Source organism: Crocodylus siamensis, chromosome 3, assembly GCF_052110815.1.
Source record: "Crocodylus siamensis isolate JL-2025a chromosome 3, ASM5211081v1, whole genome shotgun sequence".
Lineage (NCBI taxonomy): Eukaryota > Metazoa > Chordata > Crocodylia > Crocodylidae > Crocodylus > Crocodylus siamensis.
Window position 1 is genome coordinate 77,182,305 of NC_143397.1, and position 16,633 is coordinate 77,198,937.

Consider the following 16,633-nt stretch of genomic DNA (forward strand, 5'->3'; position numbering starts at 1 on the left):
TTCAAACTAACAGCACGCCCACACAAAATGTCCAGGGAAAAGGGCACTAACAGTAAAGTGAAAATCTGAGTTTTAATATTAAAGTAGATGCATACGTGGCTGTGCTACTAAATAAGAGTCAGCTGAAGAGGACAAAACAGCTGGTTAAGAGTGGAACAGCTTGTTTCAGCTTGAAGTCAACCTAAAGAAAGAAGTGAAAGTATTCTTTTACTATCCGCTGTCCAATAGGACACAGTCTATGGATGAAACTAAATATAATTAGTTAAGAAAAACATCACTTGGACTTCTAGTCCAGAGGTTGGCAACCTATGACCCGTGTGGCAGATCCAGGCTACAAAGAGATCTGATCTACCACAGAAAAATGACAACTCGGAGCTGTGCCATGATGACCATCTTCTCTGCAGCGTTCCACACTGCTACACAGCTGCCTCCTCTGCTGCATCTGCACTTCCTATCAATACAGAGGGGATAGGGCTTGCTGGTGATGATGTGTGTAGGTAGCTGGCTATGCCCAGGGGTAGACTTACAGCTTGCAGTAGGGGCCAAGTCGCATAGGGTGGCCTAGGACAGCAGAAGGTTACTAACTGTTCTAGTTTTGTTCCAATTTGCCAACTGAAAAACAAACAAACCAACCAACCAAAAACACCTCTTGAAACCTCTTTCATAATACTAAAGAACAGCAAGATGGTTTTTAGTATTCTTATAGTTAAGGTATGCATAATTCTGCAATAACTGACTCATTTACAAAACCAAGGATAGAGCATTTAAAAACACAATTTAATGATACTGCAGGTCCCTTTACAGCTATTACACAGTAGTTTACCACATCAAACATACACAAACATTTTTTATTCATACTAGAACCCCAAGAAGAAAGCAAATAATTCCTCAAACGTGGAAACAGAAAGAACAAAGAGGGAATCCTTACTTGTTCAAGGCTACGAACACAACAGCAAAACCGTGATTAAAACTTTGGAATTCCTGAATTCCAGTCTCTCTCTCCATACCATGAAATCCAAACAATAGCAGGAGCACTGATTTAGTCAGCTCTTTAAAAACAAAGAAACAAAACACCAAGTGTACAAGTTCTTTTAAATGTCTTCGCATTTAAAAGCAAAATTGATTCAATTGCCCATTTCAACACTGCAACTTTTGATCCATCTGCTTTACACAAACATGTCTATACACTTCAAAGCAAGAGATTTTTGTTCTTGTTGTTTTAATACAGCCACATGCTCATTCCCACAGGCTAGTTACAGACATTTAAAAAGCCTGAGGAGGAATCAGTCTAAGTTAGGTGGTTTACTCTAAGCAGCATAGTTTAGATCAGCAGCAAAGAGAATACATATTCGCTCTTTGGTGGAGTGGGTAAATCTTATACCGGGTTCCGCCATTTTTAAAACCAGTTTATGTGTGCCAAACTTCTGTTCTATTATAGGTATAAACTGGTTTTCAAACACTTGGAATGGAAAGAGTGTAATGTCTGGCTCTGGCCATGGTCTCAAGGCAAGGCACTTCTGACCACTTGCACATCTCGGTGTTCTGGTAAATTAAAATTATTTGTTAGCAAGCTTCAGAAAAGCCAAAAGTAATACTAATCCAATTCAAGGTTGCATTTTCTTCCACATTATTCTTCACTCTAGTATCACAGCAGTTTTAAAAAGGAAGCATACTTGCATCACAATTACCATTCTGCTTCAAGTGTAAGATTAGCACTGGTAGACCCTTCCCTGTACATGAAAGTAGATCTCCTTAGACTGTCAAAAGGAAACTGCAAGGGATCACTGGACCCTAAGCAGACAACTACACTTATTCAGTGCCAGAAGCAATTTAAGATCATAATCCCTGGGCCTGGGAACCATTGCTAAAATGATATTTTAAATGGCTAAGCAAAACTGCAAAAGAAACTGCCACCTTCCAAGTCAGATAAAAACCCAATGCCATAACCACTCACGGTCATTAATATATCACACATCACCACTCACATCATTCTAGTCAATTCCCAACTCAGGTATTTATGATTTACCTACTTAAAATTCAACCTGTAATATCAAATCTGAAGTGTTCACTTACCCTCCTAAATTCCTATAGCATTTCTGACAAAGATTGGATACCATGTTCAATTTCTATGTAAAATCTCAATGTAAAATATTCTTACATGTTTCTACAGATGTGCTGCATAAATACAAGCTATAATTCCCCTTTTATAGCCTGCAAGACTCTGGCTGTTAAATAAGCAGCCTAATGCATTTATCCCTACTGGCCAAAGAAAAAGTAATTTTGCACCTTCACACACCCCAAGAGTCCATGGTTTCTCAAAAGCTGCATGGAATGGGTGCAGCTAACAATTTAGAAATGTAACCACCTAGTATTAGTTTTGTACCCAAACAAAAAGACTGACCCAAAAAGTCTTTTTTTAGTTTTTAGTTATTGGCATAAATGATTTTGTTAAATATTGCCAGCAACAAGATGGCAGACATTCACATTTTTGTTTACGTGGGAGCACACCGACAGAGATCCTAAGCTCCGTCTAAAGATAAATGGGGAAGTTATCAAGACTTCTTATGGCACTGATGTGCAATACCTGCCATACCGACAAGTGCTCCACCAATCTCAGCTAGTCTATTGCCTTAAGTTAAATTACCTGCACAAGTTTTTGCAAGACCAGAATGAACAAAAAAATTAATGGACCCAAACAAGAACTTCTCACTTTCATTTAAGTTGTACCATAGCAGACTGCAGAGCCTGAGGAACAAGCACCTGAATTCAACTCAAACCGATTTCAAGTCATACCACATTTACTTGTATACCACCCATACTCACCTTTCCCCCAAAAATTAACCTTCCAAAAAATGAATATGTGTGCTTTCAGCATGGAAGCCAATTTTCCACCCAGAATAAAAATATGAGAGGCAAATATGGCTACTGCTTCTTTTTCTTTCCTCTATCAGTTGCACTGAGGGAGGGACAAAGTCCAGCAGGGGTAAAACTGCAGGGGGAAAGAGAGCTGTGGTACTGTCATATCCTTCTTTGATGCTTGCTCCACTGCACTCTTCCCCTCCCCCCCACCAGTTTAAAACTAACCGCATGGCAACGAAGGGGACATTTCATTCAAACAGCACTAACAGTCAACTAACTTCATTAATAATTATTATAAGCTACACGATTCCTGCCAATTACACTTTACACTGTCTCCTTCTCAATATTTTGATGTTCCACTAATCAGGCTATCCTGTATTTGGCAATTTTTGGTATCTGTTAGCTGCTCCTGGTGTGTCTCTTCCCATTCTGCATCCCTGCAGAGTGGTTTTAGCTCTTTTTATAATCCTAGATCAGCCCATGAAACCCAGTCTTCAACAGAGGCTAGTTTCAGTTTTTGGCTGAGCAGCCAAGAACTGCTGACAATTCAGTTGTGAAAGGCAAAGTTGTAGCTTTTGCCCAAGTGAGGGTGAGTGAGCTGAAGATCAGATTCCATCCCTGCTCTCTGACCATAACATTAGATTTTTTTAAAATTCCTTCTGCCTTCCCCAAAACAAAGTGTGTGAAGTATGTGAGAAAATAGTTTGTGAAAATGTCTTGTTTCAATTTTTTTAATGCAAATTACATAATCCTAAATAGGAGTGTATTTGGTAGCTGTGCTGGTCTGAGACAAAAAGATACAAAGAACTAGACCTCTTGGTTCCTAACTGATACCTTTTATTAGGCCAATTGGAAAATGGCAAGAAAACTGTCCTTTTCTGCAAGCTCTCGGGATCAAAGTCCCTTCGTAAGGCTCTGGGAAAAGTGTAGATGATACAAGATAGTAAAAATTTCCACAGGTAGGAAATAACCTTCATTTTTGCACAGAGGGAGCTGAAGAGGTCCCAGAGGAACAGCCTTCCATCTTCAGCTCCCTCTGTGCAAAAACGAAGTTTACTTCCTACCTGTGGGGACTTTTTACCATCTTGTACCATCTACACTTTTCCCAGAGCCTGGCGAAGGGACTTTGATCCCAAAAGCTTGCAGAAAAGGACAGTTTTCTTGCCATTTTCCAATTGGCCTAATAAAACGTATCAGTTTGGGACCAAGAGTTCTAGTTTTTTTGCATAATCCTAAACATACATTTCTTATATACTGTACACACTGCATAAAACCTACATTTCTGCTAGATTTAAAACAAAAAGCATGATAATTCCCTTCTCATCATCATCAGCACATTTACTATAGCTCATCTGAACTTCAGCCTTTAACTTTAAACATTTAAGTCTCTAACAAGGTACGTAACTGCATCAACTTACTATGTCATGTTTTTGCAAGATTAAGGCCCTGACAATGAAACGCTGAAGACTATGCAAGACCATGCTTAGGACAACTCACTTTTTAAACTATTTACTAATTAGACTCTGAACATTCCTTAAAAGTGATTATTCTCTGAAAACTGAAAATCATACATGTTATAGCATATAATATTTATTGCATCTCAAGAACCATCACATTTGCTCAATTTACAAGTAAAAAAGTTTTGTTCAAGAATGTTGACTAATTAAAATAAAAAATGACTAAATATTTTATTGGGAAAGTCATCCTGGAGAGGTAATGGCTCTTTTTGGATGGGAGGGCAAAGCAAAGTGAAAAAAGAGAAAGTTTCAAGCATTGCTAAAGTTCTTTTTGAAGAAAGGAGAAAAAAAATTAAGAACAATGGCTTTGAAGCTAAAAGAATATTTGAGCGCTCAGGAAAGCATAAGAATAGAAGAACCCAAAAAGTAGAGCAAAAAGGTAGGGCAGAAGTGTTTCAAGGCATTTGGTGAATGAAATGATATACCAGATTGAGACGAGACAAATTCTTCAGACTTTACGTGAACTGCCAGAAACAAAAATTCAGTTGTCACACTAACATTCCCACTGAAAGAGTGCCATGTTCAGGAAGCAAGATACCAAGTTTAAACACAACAAAAATTAAGTCCACATGAAATATTGTAACATGTAATATTTGTACAAGGGGTGCTCAACCCTTGAGCTGCAAGCCAGATCTGGCCCCCAGCTCCATGCCATCTGGCTTTTGTCACTCCCAACAGGTCTGAAAATTTGGTAGTGGAGGGGAACAGTGGCACTGCTCCCCTGCTGCTGAATTTCTAGACCTGTGGGGAGTCCCATGGACCAAACAGCATAACTTCCCACCCCGCAACACTGGATTGGGTGTGCAGAGTCCAATCCCAGTGTGTGGGGTCTGGCAGGGGTGGCTCAGGGCCCCAGGACCTGATTCAGGTGTGCAAGTGCCAGCTGAGGTTTTGTACAGCCCAATCTGGACATGTGGGGCTAGGTGGAGGCAGCACAGAGCCTTATCTGACCCATAGACCAGTCCCCACACCACTCATCTAGCCCAGGGGCCAAAAACTTGAGCACAACTGGCCTATGCCAAAACATAATGATTTCCTGGAAGTTAGATATGGCTCAGCAGAAACTATATATTTTTCCTGTTGAAACTTTACTTTGAGAGATCGCAAAATTGAAAAAGGACAGCCTAAGAATAACTTGTTACAGAAGTAGCTCCTCAAGACAGAGCAGAGTAGCCAGAAGCCTGACTGTACAATAACATGAGCCAAACCTTCAGAAGTTAAAACAAAAGTGGTGGCGGGAAAGAAGAGGAGAAAGTGAAGTCAAGGACTTCAAATAAAGATCTTCCTAGCAATGTTTCCCAAGATGGTTTTCGGGAGAACAGTCATGAGGAGCATGGATTCCTCCACTCCCCCTTTATTTTTAATGCCACCTTCTTCCCCCCTCCCTCCAAACACATAAACATTCCCACTGTTAAGTGGCCTTCTTCACTGGAAAAATGGTGCATATTTCTTGAGTTAACTGTTTTGCAATAAAAAAAACCTGTCTTGCAGCAAAAAAGCATGGGTAGCCCTAGCCAATTTTTCAAGATACTGAGCACCTACAGCTCCCCACAACTTAAATATCTGTTACTGTTCAGCACTACTGAAAGTCATACTATGCAAGGGACCAGAACGTTCTACTGAGTAGTCCTCTCTTATACTCACTTAAGTATTACTTAGACTGTAGAGTAAAAGGAAAAGGGAGTTCATTTCTCTTAGTGTTGGTGATACTATCATTAGGGCACATTCAGGCTCAACTAACATGTTACTTTTCCTCTGACCTTTAATCCCTGCAGTTCCACATCCGATAAACATTTTTATTGGTTGGATTACCACAGTGTTTAGGCATTCTCTGAACATCTTAAACAGAATATGCCAGCCAAGCAGCAACAGATCTTAGAAGTAACCAATGCAGACAGAACCAGCTATATTTATATTAAAAAGTTACATTAACATACCTCTACAAATCAGAGGTCTTTAAAGAAAAAGAAGTTAATTTCTAAGGCAGGGTGGGCAATTATTTTGGGCAGAGTGCTGCTTACTGAGTTTTGGCAAGCCATCGCGGGCTGCGTGACAGGCAGCCAGGGGCAGATAAATATTAATTTTCTAAATTTCTTAGGGGCATCGCAGGCCAGATAGAATGGGCTGGCCCACCCCTGTTCTAAGGATTAATGCCCCAAAACACCTAGGGGACCTTGTCATTGACCAAGAACCCATTCTACTAAACAACATACAAATATAAAGAACAAGATGACAAACTGATAAGCTCTTCAGGGTACATACTAAGTCTAAGGCTAGCGATATAGTCCAAGAGGTGGAGAAATCAAGAAACGTAACACTGGTCAGCCCCACAGACAGTTGCAGAGTATCAGCATCTTAACTCAAATATTTTTGGTCTTCTTTGTTGAGTCTCCAAATCCAACCTTGCTACATGGTCTGGTCCCAATAATCTGTACAGGCCACTGCTTCTTGGTGTTGCCAGATCTTGTGGGGTGCACTGTGGTGCTAACTGGGCATCTAAGGAGACAATCCATGGTTTGCTTCTCCTGACAAACACATCAGTCAGTTGCACAGGTCTTATGATTTCATGAGAAAGTTGCATCTTCTGAGAGTACACCGGTACTTTTGGTAACATCATAACAGAAAACTCTGAGCTGAAATTTGAGGGGGTACAGGGAGGTGACAATGTAGGTATTTATAGAGAAGCTCCTGCCAATCAGCAAAAACTAAAAGCACAAGGGTGCTTGCTTCATGAATCTAACAAGTTAGTGATCAGGGATGGCTTCCGAGGCCAGAAGCAGAAATCATTATTTCAATACCGCCGAGGAGGGGGAAATGATAGGGTAGGGTTAGACCATGAAGGACTCTTAAAGCAAGGAGGAGCAGATGTTTGATATGATAAATGAAGTCAGTGAAGGGAAGTTTGAGACAGTAGCAACATGATCAAAGTGACATACTACCACTTTTTTTCCTCACCTTAAATGTTGTGGTAATTGAGACATGAGATTATCAGGCCAGCATAATTGGTCAAATATCCCTCTTTCCTTTTGTATTTTGTTTTTGGTGGCAGAAATATGGAAACAACATATTTTTTTTAATGCATTTTAATAACATTGATATAAATTGAAAGAAAACACAGAAATATGTTACATTATTGTGAAAGTGAAGGAAGGTGAGATTCTAGAGAGACTGACAAGGTGAACATAATATAGGGCCAGGATTACTTAACAGTTTACAGCCTACAGTGGTATTTTATTGGAAATACAATGCCTAACTTTACTGCCAGCTATTAAAGAGTGAGCAAACAGCAACTCCATTTTCAATGGGCATCCCTTCTGACGGACACAACCTGTCACAATCTCAGGGTATTAATATGTAATTTCATAAACACTATGACTTAGGAAGTGAGATACAATCATAAAATGCTGTAACTGTTTAGGAAAGCTGTCTATGAAAATTTATGGCTCTAGTCTCTAAAGATGCTAACCACCCTGCCTTCATCATTCTATAGATGCATTTAAATTATTTGAGAGAAAAATGTATTGGGTTAGCTGAATAGAAGTATGCTGGAGACATGAACAGAAAACATCACAATGGGTACAAACAGCCTCCCAAACACATGCTAATGGGGCAATTCCATGACAACCACCATCTCTTTCCAGGCTCCAGCCAAGTTTAGGCAGCTGCTTGCCAAGACTAGGAACTTAGAGAGTAGAATCATTAAACATTTAGGACCATTCTGGGCAGAGATTTACGAATGGGTTATGACCTACAGGCATGTCTTGTAGGACTTGCTGAAAAATTTGGGGACATTCCAAACTTACGGGGATGGTAAACTTCAAAGGATATACGCCTTCGTGTGGACTGTTTATTATTTCAAGCTCTGTTTCCTTTGAAATGTTTAGGTCCTAAATAAAAATAATAATAAAAACTCCTCAGTGCTAAGCACAGTATCAGGTTGAGGGATCCCATTAATTAGCACTCCCAAGGAGAAGAACTGCAGCTATCAAATATAATACACAACACGTAAGGTTAGTACCTGGAGAGTTCAGAACAAGGCTTGGCCTGGGAATGGAAGAACTACTGACTACATCTCAAGGGAGGCAACAGTCCGAGACCAGAAAAGGGTCAGAGGTAGTTACTCTAGGTCACAACACCAGGGTTAACTGCTGTTGCTAGCTGCCAATACAAATGTTATCAGTTCTTAGGAATATGTGGGATCAGTCAATGATGACCAATAGGCAAGGCCAATTTTAAGAAAGGTTTTGTTTTTTTTAATATATGACATCATTTTCTACAGCCCCTTCTACAGCTAGCTTACAAATATAACTGCCTGAACTAGCACAGAAGTGCCATTAACTTTTGTTTTTATTACCATAAGTAATTCCACTAGTCAACAAAACTACTCGTGAAAACAAAGACCATACTCAACAGGAAATATCTGCAGGATCAGGCCCTAACAAACTGACCATTGCTGAATGTCCAATTGCATGTGAGAAAATACAGAAGATGAAAGCTGGTTTGATGGAGTTAACATTGATCTTTAGGTGCTTGCCTAGTATGAATTAGTATAAATAAATCCCATAACTACAAGAACTATGAAAAAATAATGTACTAGTCTGACTGAGTTTAGTGAAATACACTCTTACAACGTACCTCCACAACTCAAAAATACTGGCTTCTAAAAACTATTAAACTACTCTTTAGTGAAAGCTACTGTGAACGTTTCTATAAGTAAATGTCTACAACACGTTCCCTAAAATGTAGATATTAGGAACTGATGTTCATACATTATTTAATGTTCTCTCATGCACACTGCTGGTTATACTTAAACATAACAGCAGGTGGTAAAACTATTACACTAAAAAAAAAAACCCAACAAAAAACAATAGACTGAATTATGTAAGTTTTCATGTAGTATGGATTTATAGCAACTCCATAAAATGAGAGAGAGAGATTTCTAGCCAATACAACACTTTCAACACGTTTTTCAAAACTGTTTGGGAGCAGATTCAACTTTAGTCCTAATTTCACTTACACTGGCTTGCAAAATTTGACTTCCTGTTTTGATATACCAAGTAAGATTCTTTCTCATGGTGAAATATACCGATACGGCTAACTGTTAAGCCATATATGCTTTTGTTGAGATTTCAAGGCATTCTAAGGACTCCTAGTCCACCAAACAGTTTATTTCATGGCTGATATAATCAAACTGCCTAAAACAATTTATTAAACTAAACACTATAGGGGAGAGAGGGTGGGTTAGTTCAGACATTAAGGATCACCTATGTCAAAGCATCAAAAGACCAAGCTAGGCAGCACGACCATGATGCTTGCTATGCATACTACATTGGAAAAGGGATACAATGTAGACAATGCAGTAGTGACCACCTGCCAATAAGATTGCCATCTTGGGAGATTCAGTGCCATGTGAGAGTAGCTACATTGCATGATTCAGGATGCAGCATGTACGCAACAGGAACAACGTGCTTCACTGGTATTACTTAGAACAGTTCCTTGATCGTATAAAACAGCAATGTTCAATCCCCCCACACCTGAGGACTAGGTCTGGTCCATGGAGCCATGCAATCCATCCTCCTGGGTTCCCCCAGGATCCAGAAGTTGGGCTGGGAGGTAGTGAAGGAGTGGTGGTGATTAAGTCTGCGCTGCACATGTAATTCTACCTGCATGCACAGAGGTCGGTAAGCCCCTCCCCTCCCCCTTCAGGCACGCACAGGGCTTTGGCAGCAGGGCTGGATCTTGCATGCACAGCCAAGGGCGAGCAATGTGGATGGATCCTGCACATGAGGAGCATCATGGCCCAGTACAGAGTGCAAGAAGGTAGGGATGGGGTGATGAGGCCCAATCTGAAAAATAGACAGCTTGGCCCAAGGTGGATCATGAAGAGATATAGGCAGGAGGACAAGGCCCAGTCCCAAGTGTTCAGGGGGTGCAGGCGGGGCACTGGGCCCTGATCCCATGGCCACCACATGGAATGCAGGACCGGGGTCTGATCCAGCATGCACTGGATCGGGCCCTGGGCCTGTGCGTGTGGGATTGGGCCTATGGACCCACACTGGCATCTGACCCATGGAGCAAAAGCACTGAGCACGTGCTGTAGACTTGTCTTTACTGATATTTCCGATTAGCCATATTTTTCTTGTGTAGCCTGCTAACACGTATGAATATTTCTCTTTAGCTAGTAAATGGACTAACATGCTGATATATGGAATGTACTAGACTTCCAACAGTGCAAGAAGAAATAGGAACGCCAAAGCCATAGCCGAAGAGCTGCTCAACCATACTTAAAAACAAGATAGAAAATTGATTTTTCTTTCAGGTCTAAAGCCACCTGGTAAGGGCACTTATTTGAAAAGGACTGAAATAAGATCAAATATGGTGACTCGTATATCAACTTCTAAAGAAAATTTTCAGATCTACCATGAGCTAGTTTTATACCAGCCACAGTGACAAGATAATGCAACAAGATTTCAAAGAACAGAAGTTGACTCCTTTACAGACTATGTAAAAAAAAACAAAACAAAACAACAATACCACCGTGGTTCTTGGTATTTTCCTGCTATTTGATCTGCAACTTGATTACCTCTGAAATATTTTAAAGGTAATCACTTAGGGTAATCCAGGCAAGTTTCTTTATGACTAATCTCTCATAAACATCCTTTAGATATAACATGATCTAGCATACAAGTTTCCATAATTATGGAAACCATACTAGCATACAAGTTTCCATAATTATCTACAAAATACCTTCCCTGCCATATACATAATCAGAGTTGGTCTGACCTTCCTGAAGTTTGAGAGAAACAAAAAGCACAAAATATTTACAGCAGCAGACCTTTAAATGGCTACATTCAGCTGTTCTGTTGTTTTTCAAAATACCAACTGTATTTGGCAAAACACATAGGAATTAAAAAAAAAAAAAGTGCTGTATTAAATTTTTTAAAACAGGCTTATTTATTCCACAAGTGGGATATTCACAATTCTCAACATGATTTTAAAAAGTTAGTTTGGCAGCAAATGAGGAAAAGATAGGGAATAAGATAAACCAATTAAAGTATTTTTCTCATGCCCACATAAAGTTAGAAAACCTTAGGAGTTCAACACAAGGTGAACTTAAATTTTGATGGTGTGAAGTAATTTAAGTTGGTGAAATTTGCCATTAAAATGAAGAACAACTCAATTATAGCTTGTTGTCTTCACAAAGGTCCAGTGACGAATATTTTATATTAGAGAAGATGTCTGTGTGTTTCCCATTTCTTACCACCACCTCCTAATTTCTTTTGTGCAGTAATTTTTTGTTTCCAATTTCTTTTCTTGAAAGGCTCATTGTACAATATGATTAGGTAAAAATGTCATCTATTAAAGTTTAATGTAGTTTGCAATTCCTTTTTTTTCTTATTAGCCATGGTATTGCATTTGTGCCTAAAATGCAATCTAATATTTTTTCCCCTAAGTGTGCAAGAAATCATCTTATAGTAGCCCCTTTACTGTGCTCAAAGAAAGGATTAAAATTGAGATAAATCTCATCATATCTATTGGTCAGATCTGTTAGGTACATAACAGTCATGAAAAGTACCACTATTTTTGTTTGGGCGCAAACTCACATACGCAGTAAAATTACAAAAGGATTTAAGTTGTTAGACATCCAGTTATTCAACAGTTACAGAATGGATGTGCTTGAACCAAGAAACCTTGAACTGTATTCAACTTCAGAAAGTTTGTTCTAGTTTTTTTTAGAGTAAAATCCAGTCCCAACATAAATGGCAGAATTCAGTGGTGAAGTATAGGGGAAAGACTTTGACTTTACAATGAAGCAAAAAAATTTAAAACTTAAATCCATCAACCTGGTTAGTTTTACTTCTGCAACCACCATCTTGTGTAGCAAAGGGATGTTTTCAAACAGGGGCTTTTTCAGGTACATGCTGCGTTCCATGTTTTTTAACATTAAAAAAAATATCAATTTTGAAATGTGTTGATATGTTTCTGTGTGCCATGCATCATTCATAGCACTCATCATCTTCTAGGAAGTATTCATGGTTCCATTATCTGGTCTTTCAGACAGGATGCTTGTTTGTGTGAACCTCATGAGATCAAGACCATAACCAAACTGAAGTAACTTAATTGAGGTTGTATCCAGTATTAGCGAAAAAAATAATAAAAAGTTACAAACTTCTGTTAGAGATAGAAGAAAGGGAAAAGCCGGCCTTGCAGGCATTAGTATTATATTTGGCTCAGAATCCATGACATAGATATGCATTCCAAACAGATCTTGTAACTTGGATTTACAACTGACCTCAAATTTCATGTTATAGTTATGACCTCAGAATGATAAGATTTCTTTCACCTCTAGCAAATTAACATTTTCTAGCTTAGATGGAATAAGGAGGAAAAGCACTAGCGGAACCAGTATGTATGTCAACATATCAGTTAACTCCAGTATTGTATGCTCAGACATTACAAGTACTCTGTTAAAGACCACCCCGTTTAATTTCATCTCTCTGAATTTTTTCTCATGACTGCAAGTATGCAGTCTCTCTCAACCAGAAACTTCTAGAAACTTCCTAAGCAAAGACTTCAAGAGCTGAAACGTTATTCTTCAGACAACTACAAATGAAAGTTATGACTGCCAGTAAGTTTTTGTGGAATAATTACAGCTGAGCTGCAATGCAAGTTATCCCAATAATTTTAATACCAGCTACACTAAGTGAATGATGGTCAATTAAACACCAGCATTATCCTTGAAATTTCAACTATGAAAACAAGCTTTTTACCATTAGCTGCAAAACCCCCAGAAAACAAGGAAATGTACGTTTTAGGATCAAGAGCCAGTAGACTACTATCTTAAAAAATGGGGGGGGGGGAAAACACACTTCCAAATCACTTTAAAATGGTAAAAATATAAACAAGAAATGAGGTTAGTTTAGCATCTAGTTTAGCAAAAGAATGCAGGTCATCACCAACGAAACCAGAAGGGGGTGCAGTTGGTAAGAGAGCTTGAAGGAGAGGGGTGACTGTCTGACCAGTGTCAGGAGAGGTAAGAAATGTGCTTTCTTGGTTCAGTTCAATAGCAGACTAAAGTTCATGATGGTGTTGGGCATTTCTAAAAATCTGGAAAGCAGGAGTGTTGTTTCCATAAAAACAATCATACTTTGGCCATGACATGGTCATCACAAGGGCAAAAAGACCTGGCTAATAAAGTAGGCATTGCAAAGGAGGATATGACAAGTGTTAATTCCGGTTCTGGATCCTGCCATAGGAGACAGCACTTTACAATACTGACATCTCATGAGAAATGGTGCAGGGACAGCGAAGACAGCCAAAAGCTTCAGCATGTTATGGTTTTCACCTACACCACCCCCATCCTGACGACTGGTTTGTTATAACGTGACCATCCTGGGTTGATACCTCCCAAGGAGCTATGCCCTGCAACCACAGAAACAGCCCTAGAGCATTCTGCAAGTGTAACAGTATTTCATCTCTGCCAACCTTTTGGTGCATCACCTCCCCCCCATCCCCAAGCCCAAAGAGAGAAAAAGATACGCACATTCCAGTCAAGCCTCTGGCAGCTGGGCTCACCCGCCCCCTCCCCCTCCCCCTCCAGCCCAGGCCTGGCCAGCCTTCCCAACCCGCTCTCACGTTAGGTTGCATTTGGTTGCAAACAGCAAAACGCAAGGCAAATGCTTCCAAAGCAAGGTTCCTTACCCTTGAAATCCCGCCATGCCCGCAATTAGGAGGGTGAACTGTTTTCCTCCCCCCTTCTCTCTTTTTTTTTTTTTTTTTGGGAAGAGGGGGAAGAGACAAAAGCACAAAAGGGGGGGGAGGAGAGACTAAGCAGCAGTAGAGACAGACAGAGGAGGAGGAGGAGGAGGAGGAAAAGAGCCTGGTGGAGGAGCAGGGCGAGCGTCAGCCATGTTGCATGTGTGTGTGTGTGTGTGTGTGTGTGTGTGTGTATGTATGTGAGAGTGTGTGTGTGGGTCCAGTATTTACAAACCTGCAGCTGCAGCAGCGCTTGGAGCCTGGGAGAGAGGGGAGGAAGGAAGGGAGGGAGGCGAGAGAAAGGAGGGGAGGGAGGAAGGGAGAGAGGCACAGGGAGGAGGAGGAGGAGGGGAAAGCGGCGGCAGCAGCAGACAAAGGAACCCAGCAAAGCCCGAGACACACACACATACACATCCCGTGTCTCAGAGCCGCAGGCCCGCGGGCCCCTCCCCCGCCCCGCAGTGCGCCCCCCTCCCCCCAGCACCCCGGGCACGGGGGAGGGGGCAGCCCCCCCTCGAACGCCCGCGGTGATGACGCCGCTTGGGGGGGAGGGGCCCGCGCAGGGCCCCAGGCCGCAGCGCCGGGGCGGGGCGGAGCCGCGGGGGGGGCCGGGCCAGAGCTAGGCGGCGGCTTCCGGGAGGGCCGTTGAGGCGGCGGCGGCGGGGCTGGGCTGGGCTCGGCTGGGCGGGGCAGGGAGGGGGGGGATAAATAACGCGGCCTCGCGGGAGGGGCGGGCCGGGGAGCGGTGTGGCTCCCCCACAGCGACTCCCTCCGGCCCGCGCTCCGCGCCCTCCCCCCGCCTCTCACCTGCCAACGGGGCGGGCGCGTCCCCGGGGGGGGGCAGCGCCGCAGCGGCCAGAGCCCCCTCCCCGCGCCGGACCGCTCAGCTCAGCTCCTCCGCGGCGGCAGCAGCAGCAGCGGGGACAACGACGACAGCGGCTGCGGCTGCGGCTGCTGCTGCCTTCGCCTCCCTCCGCCGCCGCCGCTGCCTCTTGCGCGCCTCTGCCACATTGGGATCCCCCACTGCCCGCGCTGCCTCGGCCGCCGGCAGCGAGGCCTCCTCACCTTCCTGCCAAATAGTGAGCCACCGCCCGCAGCCGCCGCTCCAGCGCGGCCCCGCCCCCCGGCGCCCCCTCCCCCGCGCCCGCCGGCGCGCACGCGCACTGCGCCCGCCCAACTGCGACAGGAGAGCGGAGGGCTTCCCCTCCCCGCCGTGCTCCTGCTCCGCCGGGCTCTGGCAGTAGCGCGCCTGCGCGCGCTCGGGGCGGCGTAACCCCCCTACCCGGTGGAGGCGCCTCGCTGCCTTGGCGGGGGCTGGGGTCGCTCCGCCCGCGCGCGCCCCTTGCCCCTGCTCATAGGGCCCCGCCTGGGCCAATGAGAGAGAGGCGATCGCTCTTCCCTTCAGGCACGGGAAGGAGGGAAGCACATACACACACGTAGTTGACCAGTGCGCACACAGAGCTCACCAACAGATGCACACACACCTAACCAACCCATGGATACACACGGCTGACTACACATGCACATAGCTGACCAACGTAGGCACACATACAGCTCACATACATTCAGCGCGTGTGCGCACAGCTGACCCACACGTGCACATAGCTGACCAACGCAGGCACATGCACACACAAACAGCTGACCACTGCATATGTGCATGCATGCATGCGCATGCACACAGGTCTGACCACACACACAAATCCAGGGCTGGCCATCTTTACCGCTATGGAAATAACCTGCTGGGAATCAAAAAGCAATTGTACAAATTGAGAAATAAATGTTTCCTGCCATAGAAAAACTACCGCACACATGCACACACTTTACTAGCAAAATCTGTGGGCACCCCCCCAAGATTTCTCATTCATGTTGAGCACAAAATGTCCAGAGCTGTCCAACTCTGGCTGCCTTGTGTGTGGAAGGGACAGCCTGGCCATTTCGTGCTTCCTAAGAACAGAGTGAACTCAATACTTTTAAAACAGCGCTGGTGAACTATATGTAAATATGCTTCCTGCTTCTCACGAATTTTGAAGGAAACTGCCTTGTTTCTCACTAACAAGGCTTTTCCTCAAGCATGCTTTGCCAATATCAAAAGTTGGCCAGTTACTCCTAGCTCCCAAATTGCTGTTTTTGCTTCTTGATTCAAATCCAGTTACATATACTTCATTCCAATACAATTTCTGATGTAACAGTATACCATAAGGATGGGGATGTAAGGGGCCAAGAATTAGGTTGTGAAAATAAAATCAAAGTTTCATATTTACACTTAAATCTTTCATATTAGCTATTGGATCGAAATGAAGAATATGTAGAATGTGCTCAGTTGGGGAATCTGGAGAGCAGAAAGACAAAGCCATTATCAGATTTTTTTTTAAGTGATGAATGTATATATTGACCTTAAAATAATACTAGGAGAATATTTAAAAAGCCAATCTAAATACTAGCAACTTAAGAAATTTGTAAGTAAAGTTCCACTCTGTCTCTGCTAAACTTCCACACAAAAT

At 42.6% G+C, this 16,633-nt stretch overlaps 1 protein-coding gene across 5 annotated transcripts in view; it reads right to left on the reverse strand.

Moving 5' to 3' along the window:
• SPIN1 (spindlin 1) overlaps positions 1-15,191 on the reverse strand; it is an 87,907-nt gene extending 72,716 nt beyond the window's left edge. For 2 of the 5 annotated variants that reach the window (XM_090038557.1, XM_090038559.1), the window contains exon 1: positions 14,940-15,191. The gene's annotated coding sequence lies outside the window, so the exon portion shown is untranslated. Of the gene's footprint in view, positions 1-14,078; positions 14,326-14,367; positions 14,488-14,939 lie in introns of those variants that run through there. The other 3 variants (XM_090038561.1, XM_090038560.1, XM_090038562.1) reach the window with 2 other exon arrangements.
• Between the last annotated feature and the right edge of the window lie 1,442 nt (positions 15,192-16,633).